Consider the following 24,275-nt stretch of genomic DNA (forward strand, 5'->3'; position numbering starts at 1 on the left):
CTTCTTCCCATCGTACCCGTTCTCCCCATAACTAAGGTAATATTTTCTTCAAGTTGGTTTTCCTTTCATTTTTGGGTTGGTTTTGAAGCCTTAAGTGATATAGAAGCTTAAGGAAAGTTCAAGGAGGATTAAAACTAAGAGATGAATGATTTATTTGAGATTTAATAAAATGAGTTTTAAATGATTTAATGAAATTTGGTCAGTTATTGAAGATTAAAGGCATTTTTTACTTGTCAAGGGGGATAAGAGATTTAGAGCCTTAGAAGTGATTAAAAACAAGTTTGAAAAATTGGTGTAATTCTTAGTTTTGAGTGTTCTTTGGAATTATTGGATGTTATAAAAAGATTTATGGATGTAAGTTAGTTGGATTGAGTAATGATGAGTTTATTGTTATAGTTGGTGATAAAAGTAAGAGATTTAGGCGAAAATGTGGTAAACATCGAAGTGAAATATGTAAAATCTGGGTAAGGGTATCGATACTGATGCAAGTAGTATTGATACTGGAGTGGGTATCGATACCAAGAGAAATGTATCGATACTATTATTGAAAAATGGATTCCAGAATGCAAAAATGGTATTGATACCGAAGGGAGTATCGGTACCATAGTATAGAAGTATCGATACCATAGGAGGGGTACCGATACTATTCAACGTGGAATTTTAAGTTAGGATTAATTTTAATATAATTCGAGAATAATAATAATACTTTTGAGTATTATTATTTTTGTATAAATGTTAGAAAGTATACTAACATTTGTATTGTATTTGTGATTATGGATGCTTGTGTAGATCGTAATCAAGTTCCTGAATCAAGCAAGCAAAAGGGCAAGGATAAAGTTGCCGAATAGTCGAACATCATTAAGGCATAATACCGAGGCATACCAAGTGAGTGCATTTTATGTACTTATTTGAGTTGAGGATGGCTTGTGATGAGTCAAACTCAAATGTTTTGATAAAAAAGTATGTTTTATAGCATTTCGATATGTTTTTCATAATGTTTATGGAAATGATATTACGAATAATTTTAGATTATGAACTGCTCTAAAATGAAAAGATGAACATTTATGTTGTTTTATTGGATATCGAAGTTTCAAAAATAAATGTTAAATCTACGAATTTTGACTTAAAAGCCCATTGTATGTGCATTGAGGGTCATATGTGCATTTCGGCATAAATTGTATATAATGGTTATCGATTGATTTTGTGTAATGCGTAACGGTGCATTTTCGTATCAGTACTATGTGTACTTTCGGCACTAGATGTGCAACCATGGTATTTATAATGAGTTTGTGAATTACCATTTCGACATACAATTATTTATAAAAGTTATCGATCGATTTTGTTTAATGCATAATGGTGCATTTTCGTATCAATATTATATGTACTTTCGACACTATGTGTGCATCCATGGAATTCATAATGAGTTTGTGAATTTCCATTTCAACACTTAGGTGCAACGCATGTACCTTGCATTCTCACTTGACATACATTGGGCACATAACGGATAAATTGGAAAAATATTGATTGATATGTATGTTAAGCATACTAAATATAGTTTCGTAAGTTATGTGAATAAACTTTGGTTTACTAAGCCAGTTTAAGTATTAATATGATTTATACGAATTAAATTTGTATCTTAATATTTTATGATATACCTATGTTTATATTACACCTCATTTATGTTATTATTCCTCACTAAGTAAATACTTAGCGTGTGTTGGTTTCACGCGTAGATAATAGAAAAGACAAGCGGAGTAAGGAGTGCAGTGGATATCATCAATCAAAGGTTTACTCGTCAGTAACTGTAGGACAATTATGTCTATTTTTTATAATTAGATGACATGTATTGGAATTATGAAAATGCTCTGGAATGTTCTTGACTTATGATTTTTGTAATATGTTATAATTTTAAGATTATTTTAAATACTGAAAGTTAACGAACATTTTATTATTATTTATATTAAAATGTATATTTTTAGGAACAAAATTTTATGGGTTTACAAATAAAGAAATGTTTTAAAAAGTCATGTGACACCTATGACTTGTGTACGAAAAACATATATGAGGAATGGGTACTACATCCAGTGAGGTAAACATATTTTCACAAGGGAAGGTTCAAAGGGGGACGCCTACCTATCCTATGCAAATATCGAACGTAGAATATATCGCCATATCGGGTCAGTTTGAAATTATCAATTTCATTTATGTGGAAGATTGTTGGAAAATTATGAATTAATTGAATAAAATTGATGTTCTCTATGATAAATGGTGTCATTTGATGAAAAGACTTATTAATAATAAGTTATATCACTTGGTTTAAAGGTGCATCCATTCAATTATACCTATTAGTTTTTCAACTAATACCTTCATCAAATGGTCTTAACTCTTTGTTAAAAGGTCATAACCTTTTGATTAATTTTCTCTCCTATATAAATAGACTAGTTAAGGCACAAATCTTAGAGACACAAGTTACATCATGCAAGGTTAAAATGTTGGAATAGGAAAATACTTAGAAAATTCCTTCTAAATTCGTTCTTTATGGTGATAGAGAAAGACAAGATTGTGTTCGACTGATCACTACGGTTGTGCTTACTGTTGTGATCATTTGTTGTTGTTTACTGGAGGGCGACGTCCAATGTTACTCAAAGCATCGAGGAGAGGACGAATCTGTCTTAAGGAAACTGTTCATAAATGCCTCAACAAAATCTTAACTTCTATTTATCTAACTCCACTTATCATCGATTTCATGTCTACATATGAGTAACCAATCTCATTCCTCTATTTTAATTCTTTATTTATATTGCTTCATTCGATTATATAATAAATATTTATTTATTATTATCATTATTTTATGTCTCAAATTAACCTTCATTGTTATATGTTTTTTATTGTTTAGTTTACAATTATGGTTCTAAATCTTTATTATAATTTTAAATATTTCATATTTTTAATAAAACTATGTCTATCAGAAGATATTATACCAATAAATTGATATGTCTTTACTATTCATGTTTCATAATAATTTTTAAAGTTTAATGGTACGTGAGGCCCTTAATTTTTTTTTAAAAAAAATATTAATCTGACTCTCAAATTATTTTTACATTCAATATAACCCTCAAACTCAAGAATAAAAGAACGTGGTCTTTTAATTAATGATTTATGTCATTGATCGTTACAATGCTGACGTGACGGTCTATGTGATCAATGACGTGACATATTTATTGAATTAATTTTTTGATTGAGTTTAAGGGTCAAATTAAATTTTTTAAGTTCAAAGACTTATTTAATTTTTTATATTTTAAAATTTAAAATAGTTTATTTTTCTTAAAAATTAAATGAACTTCTAAATTTTAAAAAATAATTTGATTCTCGAACTCTATAAAGAAATTAATTTAGTCAATATATTATATCATCACATCAGTACCATGAGCTATCATATCAATATTGTAATGATCAACGATAAAATTATTGGGGAAAGAGTCCCATTAATTTTTTTTAGTTTAATAGTAAATAATTTGAAGGTTACATGTTTTTTAAGAAAATTTTGAGGGATTTAAGCCTAATTTTAATTGATTTCTTTATTAGGTAGGCCCGTATCAAGACCCAAATTAGGTAGGCCCGTTTAAAACCCGATCTACCCGCTTCTGATACGAGATATCATTTTTGTAAACCTAAATTGCCTTTTTTTCATTGTCTCCTCTTGTGCGTCTGGGCAGTAGCAGCACGGAGCTAATAATGATCCTAAAATGAAGGTTTGAAAGCCTATTTTGATACCAAAGTCTCTCTTTTCCATATGTATTAATTTCAATGCATTTGTTTTTGCTGTGCAGTTTAATATCGCGGATCCGACTACTGGTTGCCAAAAGAAGCTCGAGATCGATGACGATCAGAAGCTGTGAGTTTGATTTTTCATTTTTAGTTTTGTTCTGTTTGGCTTCCTAGAGAGTCGGTAGAGAAAGAAGGAAAACGAAGAAAAAAAGGCAGCCTTAAGAAATCTGAAGATTGAACTGTTTCCTACATATGGCACACTCTTAAATAGTTAACTTGAACTTGTGATATTTCACTTAAATGGTCTAGTTTAATTAAAGATTGATATTTTTTTAATGCACAGTCGGGCATTTTTTGACAAGAGGATCTCCCAGGAGGTTGCTGGTGATGCTTTGGGCGAGGTCCGTGGTTAGCTATTTGCTTTCTTAATCTCTTTTGAGATAATGATTGATCTGCACGAGTTAATTTTTTTCCTTCTCTGTTTTTTTTACAGGAATTCAAGGGATATGTTTTCAAGATCATGGGAGGTTGCGACAAGCAAGGATTTCCAATGAAGCAGGGTGTTCTAACTCCTGGTCGTGTTCGTCTCTTGCTTCATAGAGGTGAGCTGCTGAGCATTCTAAAGCAGAAATTTGAATTATGGACTTGGTAAATATAAACGTGTAGGAGAGAATGCTTTTCAACAGATTTACTTTGTTGTTAAAGTGTCATCCTCGAGAGTGATTGTATGCATTTGCTTGTGTTATTTAATCATGCATTGCTTTGTTTTGTGCAAAGACATTTCTTTATCTATCCCAGCACAATGAGTTAATTGGTGCATCCGTTTCATCAACTGGTGCTAATTGTGTCTTTCCCTATTGGGCTTTCGAAAAACAATCAATTTGCAGATAAAATCTATGGAACGGAAACCTCACAGATTATTAAAACGAGTTCCCTATTTCTTTCTTTGTTTTCTCTAATAAAAATCAACTAGCACGTGCACCAACCTCCCTGTCTTCTTCCCATATGAATCTGAGCCTATTTTGATCTGAGAAGTGGGTTCATTAAGTGCATTGACCATAGATCTTAAATCACTTTGTCGGAAAACCTTATTTTCATGGAAATGAGGTTTTTAATGAGAGATTTTGAAGGGTCTCTTGTCATGCCTCTATGTGAGTTACTAATAAAATAGATCACAATCCAAATGAGAAAATAGCTGGCTTTTTTCCTTGTAGCCGTAGGTGCCTTCATTTACCTATCATTTTGTGCCTTAGTTGATTCATTTTTATTGCTTGGACAGGTACCCCGTGCTTTCGTGGATATGGAAGACGTAATGGAGAGCGCAGAAGGAAGTCGTACGAGGATGCATTGTTAGCCAAGATCTGTCTGTTTTGAACTTAGTTATAGTGAAGAAGGGTGAGAATGATTTGCCTGGGCTGACTGACACTGAAAAACCAAGGATGAGAGGTCCAAAGAGGGCATCCAAGATTAGAAAGCTCTTTAATCTTTCCAAGGAAGAGGATGTCCGGAAGTACGTCAACGCATACAGGAGGACATTCACAACAAAATCTGGTAAAGTTGCTTGTTCTTCCTCAACATTTTTCCTTAATAAAGATAGGCAAATTTTATATTTGCTTATTGTTCCAGAATACAGTGCTTAATGTGCAGAGTAATAGGTTGAAATTCTGTGAGCGTGAGGGCTCCTATAATGTGATTATCATTATATTTTCTCTTATGACTAATCCAAGTGAATCGCCGCCCAACCATAATTGTAGCTCTCTAGCCTCCAACATTGTTAAAATCCGAGTATAAGTATTGCATTTTATTACATTGCATGTTTCCCTTCTCCACCCCATGGCAATAATGGAGCCATTTTTTTTGGGTTTATCAATGCTTGTAGCTAGCAGGAAGTAGGGTATTGTAGAGTGGCTCAGGCTTAGGGTTTGATTTAGAGAAGCCAAGCTTGGTGAGGGTGCTGATTTCTTTATCGAAACTATTACTTGCGAATAACCATTTTTTCGGTTTGCAGGCAAGAAGGTCAGTAAAGCACCAAAACTCCAGAGGCTTGTAACTCCGTTGACCCTCCAGAGGAAGCGTGCTAGAATCGCGGATAAGAAGAGAATTGCAAAGGCCAAGGCTGAAGCAGCTGAGTACCAGAAACTGCTTGCTACTCGGTTGAAAGAGCAGAGAGAATGCCGCAGTGAGAGTTTAGCGAAGAGGAGGTCCAAGCACTCTGCTGCGTCTAAGGCTTCTGTTGCAGCCTAGATTGTGTCTTCGAAGTTTTGACAAACAATAGATCGTTTCGGTACTCTGCTCAGCCTTTTGTAGTTTTTATGCTGCAATCGTTTATTTATAGACGGCTCTCAAGTCGCCTCTCAATTTACCCATTTTAATAAAACAGTGGACAGCTTTTGAACTTCAGGGTTCAAAAATGTTTTTTTTAATATAAATTTAAAAGAATTTTTAAATTTGATTTGTAAAATTGATAAGACGAGATATTTATATAGTTTTTGGACTCGATTTATAGAATTCAAACCCATGGAAGGCATGAGCCATGAATTACACCTTCCAAAATTTGAATTTTAATTCCAGTCAAACTACATATAATATCAAAATTTTGAAAAAAGCATATTAGATCAATTGTGTTTTTTGTTTGATCAATTATATCTGTCGATTAAAATTATTACATTGGATAGAATATATTCAACTTTTGAATGACATATTTGATTTCTTCCGACAGATAAAAGTTGTATCTTATTAAATATAAAAAATATCCATAATTACAATCATAAACTAAACTCATAATAGGACATTTTTTTTAATTTAAAATCACACATACAAAGAAAACATAAAAAAACCCAATCAAATATCGATACAAATAGATCTTATCGTATCAATAAATGAATCACAAACGGAGATTAAACTATTGAAAGACCACTGATAAATTGCTAATCAGAGTCGAGCAATATGAGAAGACTATCTCCGAACACAAATTACATATCCAAATTAAATCTGAGAGTTCGAAAATAAAGAAAGACCATTATGATAACAATTAAAACATCATTTTCATCAGTCGTAACAATGTCAAATCCAATCATGATAAAATAGAATAAACCAAAAAAATATCAAACAACCGAAAACATGTTAAAAAATAAAGAAAAATATGTCACAAAAGATTTAGTAAAAAAATTTTAAAAAATAAGAATAATTGATGTCGACAACCATCATTATGGTTGATGCTGTAGTCTATCAACAACATATTTAATAAAATGTGTTTTTCTTTTATAGTCATAATAGGCTAAGAAAATGTTATTTTGATAATTAATTATTTTTAAGGTAAATTTAACAAATATTTTTTAAATGATATTATTTTGGTTAAAAATAGATAAGGTGAAAGCGACTTAACGAGTTGAATAGCTTGTGAGATGTTTAAGTTTGACTCATGTATAATTTGATCAATATTAAAATCGAGTTGATTTTATTTTAATTTGAGCTTGACTCGAGATTTTAACGAGTTGAGTCAAGTAAGGTCCAACTCGACTCGATAAGTTCACGAATAATTTATTATTTTTTTGTTTGTTATTTTTTGTAGTTATAGTAAAAAATTATTCCATTAAAAAGTCTAAATAATAATCACTAATTTGATCATAAATAATAAGAAATATGTTTGATTACTAATTACTAATTAATATTAATTTATTAATCTATTGAGTTTTTTTAATAAATAAAAAATATTAAAAAATTAATTAATAATTATTAAATGAGTTGAATCAAATCGAGTAATACATTCTTTTTAACGAGCACAAGTTTAATAAATAACGAGTCAAATTAAATAATAAACTTTTTTAACAAATATAAGGCAAGTATTATCAACTCACGGTCGACCTACTTAATAAGCACCCACGGTGAAGCGTAACCATTAGGGGGCATTTGGATCAAGGATTTTATCATTCCCGGGAGGAATATTTTTTCCTGATTAAGATACCCATGTTTGGATGGGCAAGATTCCCAAGTGAGGGTAATATCTCAATACTAATAGTAAGGTTTTTTGTGTTTATTACTCGGAATGTTATTCCCACATGTGTGTTAGATATTTTTTTATTCCCGTGCTTAAAGGCTAAAATACCCTTCCTTATCTTCTTCTCCCCGTGAGCTTGCCTCTTTTCCCAGTGAGATTCTCCTAGTAAGATTTCTTCTACACTCCCTTTCTTTTATTTTCCCAGTAATGTTACTTGGTTTCTAGTTTCTCCTTGACCTTGCTTTTGTCAAATATAAGATCGACTTTGCCTTCGAGGCTTCGCCAGCTTTTGTCTGGTGAAACCACCATCAGTCCTTCTATCAAACTCGCCTCTGAGCCCGTGAGTTATTGTTATCATTGTTGTTATCTTTACAATTTTTTACTAGTTTAATTTTTTGAGAAAAATGCTTTCGGGTAAGGGTTTATCTTAGTCTAGTACTGTTTGGTCGAACCCAATAGGGTTCTTAATTGTTACTCATTGTCATATTAATTAGTATTTTAATAATGTGCTTGTTTCTTTATGCTTCCTCTGTTAAGTTTTGGTTGTTGTATTGGACTGTTTGGCTGCTTCAATGGTTCTACTGATTGCTTCTCTGCTAATGTGCATACCTGAGAATCTTAGACACCAACATGGTTACATGAAAAAAATACTACTACATCAGTGCTTCAAAATCTTTGTCAATTGTCACATGAATTATTGGCTTATCAAAATTTATTAAAACATAAGATACCCTAAACATGATTACAACATGGTAAAGTACACGAGCATGATGCAGGTACACGCTTGTAGTATTAGTTTTGGACTTGCGACACAAATTTTATCTAACAATCAAGGCAAATTGGTATCTGTACAATATTGACTGACAGGAAGATTATTCATATCGAGTAGGATATGAGGCTTTAAAATTAACTTAAATAGACTTATTTTTTTAAATAATGCTAAAGTGGGAAATTTTAGCATGTAGTTTGTCACAGACAGTCATAATGAAACTGGTTTTGTCATATTTTTACCTGTTATATTGTAAAGTATCGATACATTTTTATAAAAAGGATCGATACTTTATAATATAACAGGTAAAAATATGACAAAATCAGTTTCATTATGACAAAACCGGTAAAATTTACCTGATATGTTGAAAGTATATATATATTTTTTTATAAAAATGTATCGATACTTTGTTGAAAGTTATGTAATTTATGTTTCAAAATTTTTTAATAGTACTTCATGTTTTCCACCTACAATATTAATTTAATAATTACATTTACACAAAAAATTATTTGATTGTTTTGATATTTTGTAAAATATTATTTAGAATTTAAATTTAACAATTTTAACCAAAGATAATAATAAATATGTAATATCTATGTATATTATTTTTAATTTAATAATAATATATACCGTAACATAAAAATAAACCATTAGACGCGTATAATTACTAAATTAATATCTTAAAACTCACTCAAAAGATAACCTTAAATTAATGTTTTCCACAGTGAAATAAATATGAACACTTATATATATGTATCGATACTTACCGATAATCAAAGTTTACCGGTTACCAAATTTTTTAATAATTTTTCATGTTTTCTACCTAAAACATTATTAGTCTGTCAACATAATAGGTAGCTCTAAACCGAATTTGTTAAATATATTTTAATGTATCCGATAATGTTGTATATTAACTGTATATTAGCCGGCTTTCCTGAATATACACATAATAGAAATAGGCATATAAAAGTAACATAAAGTAATTCTAAAAAGTCAACTGTAATGCCTCATTTGGTGACATAAGTATTAACACAAGGAAAAGCTTAATTATTACATGAGTATTAAAATAGTTTGCCATAACATAAAGTAAAATTAGTACAAATCTAAACTTGAAATTAGAAAGATTAAAAACTCAAGTAAAAAATAAGACCTCTTTGAAATAATTAAAATATTTTCCTTATCTTTGTTCCAACTAAGTCATGTGAGTGACAAAATATTGGAAGTGAAATTAGTTTTTTGCTAACTCGACTATTAAACATGAGGAAAAAAATAACAGTCCTATTAACCGTAGCATAAATGCAACACATTCCAATCTAGGGTCTTCTACTTGGATTGTACTTATGTTGAAGGGATGGATCATTTGTTCATTCATAATTATTATATGAACCGGAAACTAGACACAAGCAACTATAATAGGATATTGTTACACATGCTTCATATAGTGGAGCGTTAATATACTTCATAGAGCTTATACATGCTTCATAAAATGTTTCAACATTTGTTGTTGTTAAAGTGTTTTAGCAATTTCTGTTTTTAATTACTTAAGAAATGTTAAATTAGTGTTCAATTATTTTTATTGTGATGACAAACAATTGTTCTTGTTCAATATTATTATTTTCTAATATTAAAATGTTTGTTCATAACAACAATTATTGCTTGTTTACCAATGCGAAAGAAGACGCATAGCGCCACAATTCTTATTTTACAACTGCAAATGATGGAGATTGTGTGTCATATGCTTATGGTTATTTCAGTTATTCTTAGAAAATATAAAAATTGACCTAAAATAGCTTATGCATATGAAAGACTTCATAGACATAATATTAGATCACTTAATTTACATAAAATTGTATTTGAAAGTGATAGACAAAGTGTTGATAATTGTCGAATGGATAGGAGAGCATTTCTCAAATTGTGTCACCTATTGCAAAGTGAAGGTGGGTTAAAAGAGAGTCGATATATATCTATAGAAGAAATGGTTATTACTTTCCTTCATATTATATCCCACCATATTAAGAATAGAGTTTTAAAACGTCAAACAGTAAGATCTGGTAAAAAAATTAGTATAGTTCTACATACTGTGTTAGCTTCAGTCTTGAAACTGCATCTGATTCTTTTTAGAAAACCAGAACCGATACAAGATAATTCAACAAACGGTAGATGAAAATGGTTTAAGGTATTGTATCATAATTCTTAACTTTCTTTTAAGTTAATTAGTAATACTTAATACATAAATGGATAGTAATAATGTAATTTAACTTTATTTAATGAATATAGGGATGTTTGGGTGCTCTAAATGGAACTTGTTGAAAACATTTTGACATTTCGATATAACAAATAAAGTGTTAATGAATTTTAAGATTTTATATTCAATTTCAAAAATAATATTTGATCCAATTAATCGAATATCACATATATTACTCCAAGTTTTCAAATGTCAATATTACTCCTTACTTAAGTGAAAAATTGTGTTTCAATCTTAAAAATTTTTTGAAATAGTTTTTACAAAGTATTTCGAACCAAAATCGAGCAAAAATGAGTTTTAAATAGGGAGGTACTGATACCCTCTTAAGAGGTACCGATACCCCTCAAACATCGAATGCAAAAAGGGTATAGATACCCCATAGGGTACCGATAACCCTATATAGAGGTACTGATACCTATCCCAAAGGTACCGAACCCCTTATGTTGATTTTGGCTCCGAGAAAAATAGAATGCCCAATGGGTACCGATACCCCTTAGAGGTACTGATACCCTTGGTCTTATAACGGTCGAAATATTTGAATTTTACACAGGATTTATTGATACCCCTTGAAGATGTACCAATCCCCCTACGCTCCCAATAGCTTTTTAAAGTAGAATTCACACCACAACAGCTCTATTGACTTCACCAATGATCCCCAACATTCAGAATTGATCCAAGGTGTATTTAAACAAGTTCTTAAGCCTTTGATCATCAAGAATTACAAAGAAAAGCTAGAGAAATAAGAGAGAAAACATCAAACATCAAGTTTGTGCAATTCAAGCCAAATTCCTTTCAATATTCATTTTGCTTTCAAGAACACACTTTGTGCTCAATTGTATTTATCTTTGAGTGTTATTTCTTTGTTCTAGAATTGTGCAAAGAATCTACCTTGTGAGGTTTTTTTATAAAGTTTGCGAATTTGTAATTTTCTCTTTGGGAGAGAGTATTCTCAAGAATTTGGGGTATAATTCTTGAGGGATTTGTAAGGTTACTCTTTATCTTCAAAAGAAAGAAAAATTAGTGATTTGTGAAAAATCCTTAGTGTGGATAGCTAAGGTAGTGGACGTAGACTTTGATTGAGAAAGTTGAACCACTCTAAATTGTTGTGCAAATATTTTTAATTTTCAGTCAAAGCTTCTATTAGAGTATGCTCAAAGACCAATCATATGATGATTGTAATAATACTTTTATTTATCGATTTTATTGATTAAAGGCATTACCGCTATTATTTTCATTTATATATATGTGTTTAACATAAACTGGAAGATAATAAAGTCCATATAATGACATAATTGTTATTATTAAAAGATCCCTAGTCAAGTATTATTATGGGCATGAACAATAATAATACGCTTAAGACTAACATGTTATTGATTGATGACAATGAGTTGTCATTGACATAGAGATGTCAGAATTGATACATGATTATATTGTTAGAGAATAATGTATTGGATTGACCGACCATGAGCATATGTCTTGGATTATTATGTGACAGTCATAACATTGTTCATGGTGATGACTATATGTATGATCCTCATACTTGAGATCAATACTATCCCAACATATATTGTTGTATGTTTTGATGCAGCTAAACAAGCTCCGTAACTGGTTGCTCTATAAAGACTGTTATTGAATATATCTCAATATATGTAGTGGATGTGTATGATTAAGATAGGATTTGTCCTTCCTACATAATAGGAAACATATCACAGGCCACTTGATTGAGTAAGACTAGAAACGCATGGTCATGCTCGAATAAGTTGATATGAGATATCATAAACTATTCGTTAATTAAAGTCTACTCTAGATATCAAGAAACAATAGATGGACTATACAAGTGTGACTATTCCAAGACTTGTGCCTATTCTAGATATAAAGGACATAAGGATGTAATACATAAAAGAGTAATCACCAAGATGATATGTCAAATCATATTTTCTTGTAACTTAGGTGACAATGATATATTGCTAGATGTCACTCATTGTATGTAATATTATAATTGTTCTAATAATTACTGCTAACGTTATAAGAACCTACAAGGTCACACCCTAGGATTGAAACGAGAAAAGATGTACAATTTGTTGTACGTTACTAAAATATATATCTAGAGTTAATTAAATATATGTTTTAATAATCCTGAATATTTAATTTCAATTAATTTGAAATAATAAAATCCCCAATATGATTAGGGTAACTTGGATATAAGAGGATTATTAAATTCTAATTAATTAAATATATTTAATTAATTTGAAATAATAAAACCCTAATATGATTAGGGTAACTTGGCTATAAAAGGGCGTGTTAGGTCTAGCAGCCGTTTTTGCAACACACACACAAACCCTTCAGCCGTTTTCTCTCAAAATAGTTTTGGGGAAAACAAATATTGTTTTTAATCGGGTGAACTGAGTAGAGGCCGAGACGTGATTTCGTGGAGGCTTTCGATTTGAATCGATATACACCACCGTATTCACTACTGTTCTTACTGTTTTCAAGGAACCCACTATAAGTATTCGCATCTCTTCCTCCCTATTTCAGTTTTTCGTACTTGGATCGCTGGTGAGACCGTCGAGTTTTGTTTCCACTGCGCCATGGGGTGCGCCGACGGTCCCAACAGTGGTATCAGAGCCACTTGTACGGTCTTATTTTGGGTTAAATTTTTGGTTGATGCGATATGTATGAGATGCATGTTCTAGTTTTATCGATTTCGGTAAATATATTGATATAATTGTTCGAATCGATACCTACAACGATTAATATGTTAATTTGTTAATATGTTTTTCAATCGATTTGTTGCTAGATGATCTATGGGAGTGCGATAGCAGTTCACGTTTAGCAGTAGAACAATGGTTGTTCCGATGCAGAAAACCTTTGGGATTGAAAATCGCAAAAGCAAGATTCTATTGATAATTGTTATCAAATCGTGAAGTTTTTCATGAAAACAGAAGTATTAATTTTTTTTAAAAAACCTACCGGTGCGCTAGGGGCTCCGCCCCTTGACCCCTCATCAGCAGTACAAATTGAAGGCCCATATTAATATTTTTTTAACAAAGGCGTAACAACGTGTATATATATATGATATGTTTGTTTTGTACGGTGTTTGATATGCATAGTTATAGCCCTTGTTCAATTCACAATGGTTTATTTTGAAATACGGTCTGTGAGCCGTGCCTTTTTATATCTCTATTGTATTTCTCTTCTCATCTTACTCCCTCGTATGTAAAACGAGTTTCTTTTAAAATTATAAACCTATGAAGATTCACAAGGAGTAGAAGAATGGCGAGAAGATACCTAGAGAGTAGTCTTAGGCTTTAGGGTTCTTAGTTCTCCCATTAGTTTGGGATGGGCCACCTTAGTCATTATTTTGGGCTATAACCATTGCATCTTATTTATTGCTATATTTGTTATGTATGCAATGCATCAAATGATAAAATAAGAATAAATATTGATGAGATCAATAAGGGCCTAATATTAAAATGAATAATGATGAGATAATTACGCAAATCACTCTTTATAATCTAAGTTAACTTAACTGTCCGATATTTACCCTCGTTAAGGCTTTGATCGATATTGTGTGGGCTTTGCCAAAGCATTGGCACATAAATATATCTTGGTTAAACGCGAAGAATAAGCAAGTGATATTCACCGGTTGAAATATTGGTAATAACTTAGCTAGGTTATTCTAATAGGATTAGAAACCTAGAGGTTAAATATTTGGACAAGTCATGAGATGACTTGAACAAAAGTTGTTCAACAAAATGAGGAGTTACATAAGATGTAACTAGTAAAGTGTTACTTACCTAAATAATCACTATCCTAAAAGAAAAGTCAAAGCTGATTTAGGAAATTGATGTATTATGGATCCTCACCCACTAGAAAAATTTTCGTTGAATTTTTCGAAATTAAAACAGAGAGGGTTTTTAATTTTGAATAAAATAGTGGGAGTAATTTGTAAATAAAGTCCTATTTATAAATTTTAATTCGGTAAATTCACTTACTTTAATATTTCCATTGTTGTAGATTTAATGGCAAACAACACTTTATCACTGCGGTCACTCTTTGAGAATGATAAACTTAATGGCATAAACTTCCTTGACTGGTTTCGTAATTTGAGAATTGTTCTCAAACAGGAAAGAAATGAATATGTCATTGAGGAACCTGTTCCTGATGAACCGGCAACTAATGCTTCAAAAGCTGACAAAGAAAAATTCAAGAAACATATGGATAATATGTTAGATGTTGGATGTCTAATGCTTGCCACCATGACCCCTGAGCTTCAGAAGCAATATGAGGACATGGTTGCATATGAGATGATTCAAAATCTCAAAGAAATATATGAAGGGAAAGCACATCAAGAGAGATATGAGACCTCTAAAGCTCTATTTCAATGCAAAATGGCATAGGGAACTCCTGTAGGAGCTCATGTCATCAAGATGATGGGCTACATCCAAATGTTGGAAAAGCTGGGATTTCCTCTTAAAGATGATTTGGCTACTGATGTTATCCTGCAATCGTTGCCAGATAGCTTTAGCCAATTTGTCCTTAATTTCAACATGAATGAAATTAACAAGACTTTGTCACAGTTACTTGGCATGTTACAAACTACTGAAAGTAACATGAAAAAGGATAGACCTAAGCCCATTATGATGGTCCATAAGGACAAAGGAAAGGGAAAGAAAAAGGTAGTGGCAAAATCTAAGGGTAATGGTAAGACCAAGCCAAAAGGGAAAAATGCATTGAAACCCAAAGGGGGAGTTAGCAAAGAAGGAAAATGTTTCCATTGCGATAAGACCGGACACTGGAAGAGAAACTGCCTTGTTTACCTTGAAGAGGTCAAGAAGGCAAAAGCAAACAGAACGTTTGTTTCAGGTATTTATGTTATTAATGTTAATTTGTCAATATTTACTTCTTGAGTATTAGATACCGGTTATGGTTCTTATATTTGTACTTCTGTACAGGGACTGCAAAAGAGAAGGAATCTGGCTAAAGGAGACGTGGACCTACGAGTGGGAAATAGAGCAAGAGTTGCTGCATTATCTATAGGGACATATGTTTTATCTTTGCCTAGTGGACTTGATTTAAATTTAGAGGATTGTTATTATATGCCTAGTTTGACTAAGAACATTATTTCTATTTCTTGTTTGGACAAGATTGGCTTTGAGATTATTATTAAGAATAATTGTTGTTCTTTTTATCTCGATAGTGTTTTTTTATGGTTTAGCATAATTAGTTAATGGTCTCTATATTTTGGATCAAGATAAAACCATTTATAACATAAATACTAAGAGATCAAAAACAAATGACTCGAATCAAACTTATCTTTGGCATTGTCGTTTAGGCCATATAAGTGAGAAACGCATATCAAAACTCCATAAAGATGGATTCTTAGATTTATTTATTTTCGAACAATATGATGTATGCGAATTTTGCTTGTTAGGAAAAATGACTAAAGCTCATTTTAATAGTAAAGGTGAGCGCAAATGATTTATTGAGGTTAATACATAGTGATGTATGTGGACCAATGAATACACAAGCCAGAGGTGGATTCCATTACTTCATTACTTTTACCGATGACTTCAATCGGTATGGGTATATTTATCTTATGCTCCATAAATCTGAAGTCCTTGAAAAGTTTAAGGAATTTAAAAATGAATTACAAAATCAACTAGGAAAGAGTATTAAGGCACTTTGATCAGATCGAGGTAGAGAATACTTAAGCATAGAGTTTGATGAACTCCTAAAAGAATGTGGGATTGTCTCACAGCTTACACCACCTGGTACACCACAGTGGAATGGAGTTTCTGAAAGAAGAAATCGAACATTGTTAGACATGGTTCGATCGATGATGAGTCATAGTGATCTTTCGACTTCTTTTTGGGGACATGCACTTGAAACAGTTGCTTTCACACTAAATTGTGTTCCATCTAAATCGGTTCAAAAGACACCATATGAGATATGGACTGGGAAATGTCCTAGTATGTTTTTTATAAAGATTTGGGGTTGTGAAGCTTATGTAAAACATCATATGTCTACAAAGCTTGAACCTAAATCTCATAAGTGTATATTTGTTGGATATCCTAAAGAAACTAAGGGATACTATTTCTTCAACCCTAACAAGAACAAAGTGTTTGTTGCTCGAACAAGAGTTTTTCTCGAAAGAGAATCTCTCAAAGAAAGGGAAGTGTAGAAATATTGAACTTGGAGAAGTTCAAGAGCAACAAATAAATGAACCTGAAGTTGAGCATGCTTCACAAGTTGTTGAGGAGCATTCAACAGATTTAGAAACACAATCACTGCGTAGATCCACAAGAGAACATCGTGCACATGAGAGATTTGAATTTCTCGTTACGACACATGGAGATGTTCTTCTTATGGATCAAGATGAGCCCAGGACTTATCAAGAGGCAGTGTCTAGCCCAGACTTTGAGAAATGTCTTGAATCCATGAGATCTGAGATGAATTCCATGTCAGTAAACCAAGTATGGACTTTTGTTGAACCACCTGAAGGGGTCAAACCTATAGGGTGTAAATGGGTTTTCAAGAAGAAAACCCACATAGATGGTAATGTACAAACATACAAGGGGCGATTAGTCGCTAAAGGTTTTTGACAAGTTCATGGTGTAGACTATGACGAAACATTCTCCCCTGTAGCTATGTTTAAGTCCATCCTGATCCTGCTTGCAATAGCTGCATTCCATGATTATGAAATCTGGAAAATGGATGTCAAAACCACATTCCTTAATAGAAAACTTGAAGAGGATGTATATATGACACAACTAGAAGGTTTTGTCTTTCCAGGAAATACTGGAAAGGTTTGTAAGCTACAGAGGTCTATTTATGGACTAAAGCAAGCTTCTCGAAGCTGGAATCTTCGTTTCAATGATGCAATCAAAGAGTTTAGTTTTATCAGAAATGAAGATGAGCCTTGTGTTTATAAGAAGGCTAGTGTGAGCATTGTTTCTTTCCTAATCTTATATGTAGACGACATACTCATCATAGGAAATGATGTACATACTTTACAGTCTGTTAAGACTTGGTTAAGTAGTTGTTTTTCTATAGAGATAGATCAAGACAACTTCTAGGTCTGAGTCAAAGTACATATATAGACAAAGTGCTGAAAAGGTTCAGTATGGAAGAATCCAAGAAAGGATTTTTGCCTATGAGACATGGTATTTCTCTTTCTAAGGAAATGTGTCCTTCAACTCCACTAGAAAGAGAACGGATGAATAAGATTCCATATTCTTCGGCAATTGGTTCTATAATGTATGCCATGATATGTACTCGACCAGATGTATCGTATGCTCTAAGCATGACGAGTCGGTATAAAGCAAACCCTGGTGAAAATCACTGGGTTGCGGTTAAAAATATCCTTAAGTACTTAAGAATAACTAAGGATAAATTTATTGTCTATGGAGGGGAGGAAGAGCTTAGTATAAAAGGTTATACTGATGCCAACTTCCAAACTGGCAAGGATGACTCAAAATCGCAATTGGGTTTTGTGTTTTGTCTTAATAGAGGCTGTGAGCTGGAAAAGTTCGAAGTAAGACACAATAGTTGATTCTAAAACAGAGGCTGAATACATTGCAGCCAGTGAAGCAGCAAAAGAGGCTGTTTGGATCAAGAAGTTCATATCGAAATTAGGGGTTATTCCTAGCATATCAGATGTTAAAGAACTCCGTTGTGACAATAATAGAGCAATTGCACAAGAAAATGAGCCAAGATCTCATCAACGATCCAAACTTATTCTTAGGCGCTTTCATCTCATTAGAGAGATCATTGATCGAGGAGATGTGGAAATATGTAGAGTACACATAGATGACAACATTGTTGATCCCTTGACAAAGCCTCTTACACATCAGAGGCATGATCGTCACACTAAGTCACTCGGTATTAGATATGTGACTGATTGGTCTTAGTGCTAGTGGGAGATTATTAGAGTATGCTCAAAAACCAATCATATGATGATTGTAATAATACTTTTATTTACCGATTTTATTGATTAAAGGCATTTCCGCTATTATTTTCATTTATATATATGTGTTTAACATAAATTGGAAGATAATAAAGTCCATATAATGACATAATTGTTATTATTAAAAGATCCCTAGTCAAGTATTATTATGGGCATGGACAATAATAATACGCTTAAGACTAACATGTTATTGATTGATGACAATGAGTTGTCATTGACATAGAGATGTCAGAATTGATACATGATTATATTGTTAGAGAACAATGTATTGGATTGACCGACCATGAGCATATGTCTTGGATTATTATGTGACAGTCATAAAATTGCTCATGGTGATGACTATATGTATGATCCTCAGACTTGAGATCACTATCCCAATATATATATTGTTGTATATTTTGATGCAGCTAAACAAGCTCCGTAACTGGTTGCTCTATAAAGACTGTTATTGAATATATCTCAATATATGTAGTGGGCGTGTATGATTAAGATAGGATTTGTCCTTCCTACATAATAGGAAATATATCACATGCCACTTGATTGAGTAAGACTAGAAACGCATGGCCATGCTCGAATAAGTTGATATGAGATATCATAAACTATTCGTTAATTAAAGTCTACTCTAGATATCAAGAAACAATAGATGGACTATACAAGTGTGATTATTCCAAGACTTGTGCCTGTTCTAGATATAAAGAACATAAGGATGTAATACATAAAAGAGTAATCACCAAGATGATATGTCGAATCATATTTTCTTATAACTTAGGTGACAATGATATATTGCTAGATGTCACTCATTGTATGTAATATTAGAATTTTTCTAATAATTACTGCTAACGTTACAAGAACCTACAAGGTCACACCCTAGGATTGAAACGAGCAAAGATGTACAATTTGTTATACGTTACTAAAATATATATCTAGCGTTAATTAAATATATGTTTTAATAATCCCGAATATTTAATTTCAATTAATTAAATATAGATTTAATTAATTTGAAATAATAAAATCCCCAATATGATTAGGGTAACTTGGATATAAGAGGATTATTAAATTCCAATTAATTAAATATAGATTTAATTAATTTGAAATAATAAAACCCTAATATGATTAGGGTAACTTGACTATAAAAGGGTATGTTAGGTCTAGCATCCATTTTTGCAACACACACACACACAAACCCTTCAGTCGTTTTTTCTCAAAACAGTTTTGGGGAAAATAAATATTGCTCTCAATCGGGTGAACTGAGTAGAGACCGAGACGTTATTTCGTGGAGGCTTTTGATTCGAATCGATCTACTCTACCGTATTCACTACTGTTCTTGCTGTTTTCAAGGAACCCTCTGTAAGTATTCATATCTCTTCCTCCCGATTTCAGTTTTTGTACTTGGATCGCTGGTGAGACCGTCGAGTTTTGTTTCTACTGCGCCATGGGGTGCACCGACGGTCCCAACAACTTCCATCGAAATTTTTATTGCCAATTCACCCCCTCTTGGCCAATTCATCCGATCGTTTAACTCAGTAATTGGTATCAGAGCTACACTCATTTGAAGGTTTTACCACCTCTTGAGTAGATTCGGGAAGAGTTAAGTTGATATTCAAGTCATCAATGACCTCTACATCAAACTTCGACTTCGGTCTTGATTATCAGCTCGTAAACAATCCTCCTTTCTTCAATTGAGCTAACTATGCTTATTGGAAGAATAAGATGAGGTACTTCATTCAAGCTAGTGACATGAGAGCATGAAAAATCGTGATGAACGGATACTCTGAACCATCCACAAATCTAAATATGTGGAGTAAAGAAAAGATAAGATTATTCCAGCTCAACTCAAAGGTTATCCATATTATTTTGTGCACTTGGACTAGATGAATACGAGAGAGTATCATCTTGTACAACCGCCATGGATATATAGGACAAACTTCAAGTCACTCATTAAGGAATCAACGAGGTAAAAGAATCTAAAATTATTCTTCTTACTCATAGCTATGAAAATTTCAGGATAAAACCAGATAAAGACATCAAAGCTATGAAAGATAGATTTTATGTGATTGTCAATGGTCTCAAGGAATATGGAGAAATTATTCCAAACGAGAAGCTTGTGAGGAAGATAATTTATTCTCTTCCAAAATTATGGCAATCGAAGAAGACGACGATCATCGAAGTTAAAGACCTAAAGTCTTTAACTCTTGATGAGCTCATTGGTTCTCTCCTTACTCGTGAAATGATGATTCAAGATAAGGTAGACCTAGAGAAAAAGGATGAGACAAAGAAGGAGATGGAGAAAAAGAAGAATGTTGGAGTTGCTCTCAAATCCACAAAAGATTAGAGTGATTCTGATGATGATGTCGATGATGAAGAAATAACATTATTTGCCAAATGGTTTAGAAAATTAATGAAGCCCAACAGAGGAAGAAAATTCAAACGAAATGAAGGCTTCAAAACTGAATCAAAGGAGAAAGACCCAATCATTTGCTATGAATGCAAAAAGCCCGGGCATGTCAAATATGATTGCCCATAATTAAAGAAGAAGTGTCAATCAAAGAAGAAGCACAAGGCACACGTGGCTACTTGCAGCGATGATGAATCATCAAATGAAGAGGAACAAGAAGTAGTAAATCTGTGCTTGATGGCCACCGGGGAAGATTCTCAAGTAACCTCTAACTCATTTGATTTAGAAGATTATTCTTTTGATGAGTTATTAGAGGAATATAATGGGTTGGCTTCAGATTATGAGAAATTATTTTCAAAATACAATAAAGATATTTCAAAACTGAAAACCAAAAAAGATCTCATATCCAATACCAACATTGATCTTGAGAGTAAGATTAAAAATTTGCAAATCAAATTGGATGAGTTTGAAAAGAAAAACACTGATTTGCATAACTTACTTTCAAGAGTAAATGACGATCATCAAAAGGAAATTGATGATCTTAAATATTCTTTCAATAAAGTTGGAATAAAACGTTTTGAAAAAGGAGAAAATTCAAAATCCAACTATATTAGAAAAAATTTTAAATCTTACAATCATAGAGGTCCCCAAAGAACTTTTAATAGAAAAATCGTTATAAGTATATGAGTTCCTAAAGGACTCAATACTACTAAGGATAAGGATATCCTAAACAATTGGATACCTAAGGGGATTAGGATTTTAGGGACTAATGAATATCGACCCAAAAGAATTTGGGTATCAAAAATTAAAAATTAATCTATGTTTGTGGGAAAAGGAGCATTGCTTCAAGGCACGAAATACAAGTTCAAACTCATGGTTCCTTGATAGTGGATGCTCAAGACACATGATCGGAGACAAGAGCTGGCTTATAGAGCTTAACGAGAAAAATGGAGGAGTGGTAACCTTTGGTGACAACTCAAAAGGTTACATTGAAGATATGAGTGCTATAGGTAATAACTCTTCCATAAAAATAGAAAAAGTATTATATGTGAATGGGTTAAAGCATAATCTATTGAGTATTAGTCAATTATGTGATAAAGGATACAATGTCTTGTTTGAAACAAATGGTTGTAAAATTATTGACATTGCATATAATCGGATTATGCTATTGGTCATAGAATAGGAAACATTTACATGGTGCATTTAGATTCAATTAATATGACTAATTTATGCCTAGTTGCCAAGGATGAACATGATAGTCGGTTATGGCATTGGAGACTAGGACATACAAGTATGAGTGTTTTACAAAGATTAATTCAAGGTGATTTAGTAAGAGGGTTGCCAAAGCTAAAATTTGATAAAGATAAAATCTGTGATGTATGATCAAAAGGAAAACAAAAGAAAGTTTCCTTTAAATCCATTAATGATGTATCAACTAGTAAAGTATCACAATTGATCCATATAGATCTTTTTGGGCCACTAGCTTAGGGGAAACAATATGGATTTGTATTTGTAGATGACTATTTTAGATATACTTGGGTTCTATTTTTAAGTACTAAAGATGAAGCTTTAGAAAATTTTATCACGTTTTCAAAAGTAATCCAAAATGAAAAAGGTTACTCCATTTCAAGTGTTAGGAGTGATCATGGTACTGAATTTGAAAATCTTGGATTTACTTATTTTTGTAATTCAAGTGGAATTAGCCATAATTTTCAGCACCTATCACCCTTCAACAAAATGAATTTGTTGAGAGGAAAAATCGAACTTTAGAAGAAATGGCTAGAACCATGCTTTGTGAAAACAATTTTCCAAAATATTTTTGGGCGGAAGCCACAAATACCGCTTGTTATGTTATAGATCGAGTAATGATTAGGCCTATTTTAAAGAAAACTCCATTGAAATTTTCAAAAATAAAAAGCCTAACATTAGCTATTTTCATCATTTTGGATGTAAATGTTTTGTTTTAAACAATGATAATGACAATCTTGGTAAATTTGATGCTAAAAGTGATGAAGGTATTTTTCTGGGTTATTCCTTAAATTCTAAAGCTTATCGAGTATGTAATAAAAGAACTTTAGTGGTAGAAGAGTCTATCCACGTTGTTTTCGATGATAATCCCCTTCCGAGAAGGATTCTTGTGTTAATGATGATGTAGGTATTATAAATACATAGGACATTGGAGAACCATCATCAAAGGAAGAAATGAAGGATGAGGAAACTCAAGATGCCTTCAAGAATCTAACCATTGAAGAAAGGGAAGTCTCATACCCAAGAAAGTACAACTATGTCAAGGATGGTGAGATTTTAAGTGATCCATCCAAAGGGGTAACTACTCGATCTTCTCTTAGGGACATATGTAATTATGTTGCATTTATCTCATGCACAGAGCCTAAAAATATTAAAGAAGGATTAACCGATGAAAATTGGATTATGGCTATGCAAGAAGAGTTAAATCAATTTGAGAGAAGTAAGGTATGGACATTAGTTGAAAGGCCTAGTGATAAATCTACTATAGGTACTAAATGAGTATTTAGGAACAAACTAGATGAAAGTGGTAATATAGCAAGGAACAAGGCTAGACTTGTTGCTCAAGTCTATACTCAAGAAGAAGGAATATACTATGATGAAACATATCTCTCATAGCTAGGATAGAAGCTATTAGAATATTATTAGCATTTGTATGTTTCAATGAATTCAAATTATATCAAATGGACGTTAAAAGTGCATTTTAAATGGTTTTATAAAAGAAGAAGTGTATGTGGAACAACCTCCTGGTTTTGAAGATTCAAAACTTCCAAATCATGTTTTTAAATTGACAAAAGCTCTTTATGGTTTAAAACAAGCTCCTAGAGTTTGGTATGAAAGTTTGTCAAATTTTTTAATTGAAAAAGGTTTTTTAAAATGAAAGGTTGACACTACATTGTTTATAAAAAGAAAAGGTAAAGATTTATTAGTAGTTCAAATTTATGTTGATGATGTAATATTTGGTTCTACTATGATGATCTTTGCCAAGAATTTTCTAAGCTAATGTAGAGTGAATTTGAGATGAGAATGATGGTGGAGCTTTCATTTTTCTTGGGGCTCCAAATCAAGCAAAGAAAAGATGACATCTTCATCAATCAAGCCAAGTAT

The 24,275-nt window shown here is 32.2% G+C and overlaps 1 pseudogene; it reads left to right on the forward strand.

The window, feature by feature from the left end:
* The first annotated feature begins 3,664 nt into the window (after window positions 1–3,664).
* On the forward strand, window positions 3,665–6,027 carry LOC120173826 (annotated as a pseudogene).
* Window positions 6,028–24,275: the final 18,248 nt, after the last annotated feature.

The sequence above is a fragment of the Hibiscus syriacus genome, unplaced genomic scaffold, assembly GCF_006381635.1.
Source record: "Hibiscus syriacus cultivar Baekdansim isolate YM2019G1 unplaced genomic scaffold, ASM638163v2 tig00111989_pilon, whole genome shotgun sequence".
Classification (NCBI taxonomy): Eukaryota; Viridiplantae; Streptophyta; class Magnoliopsida; order Malvales; family Malvaceae; genus Hibiscus; species Hibiscus syriacus.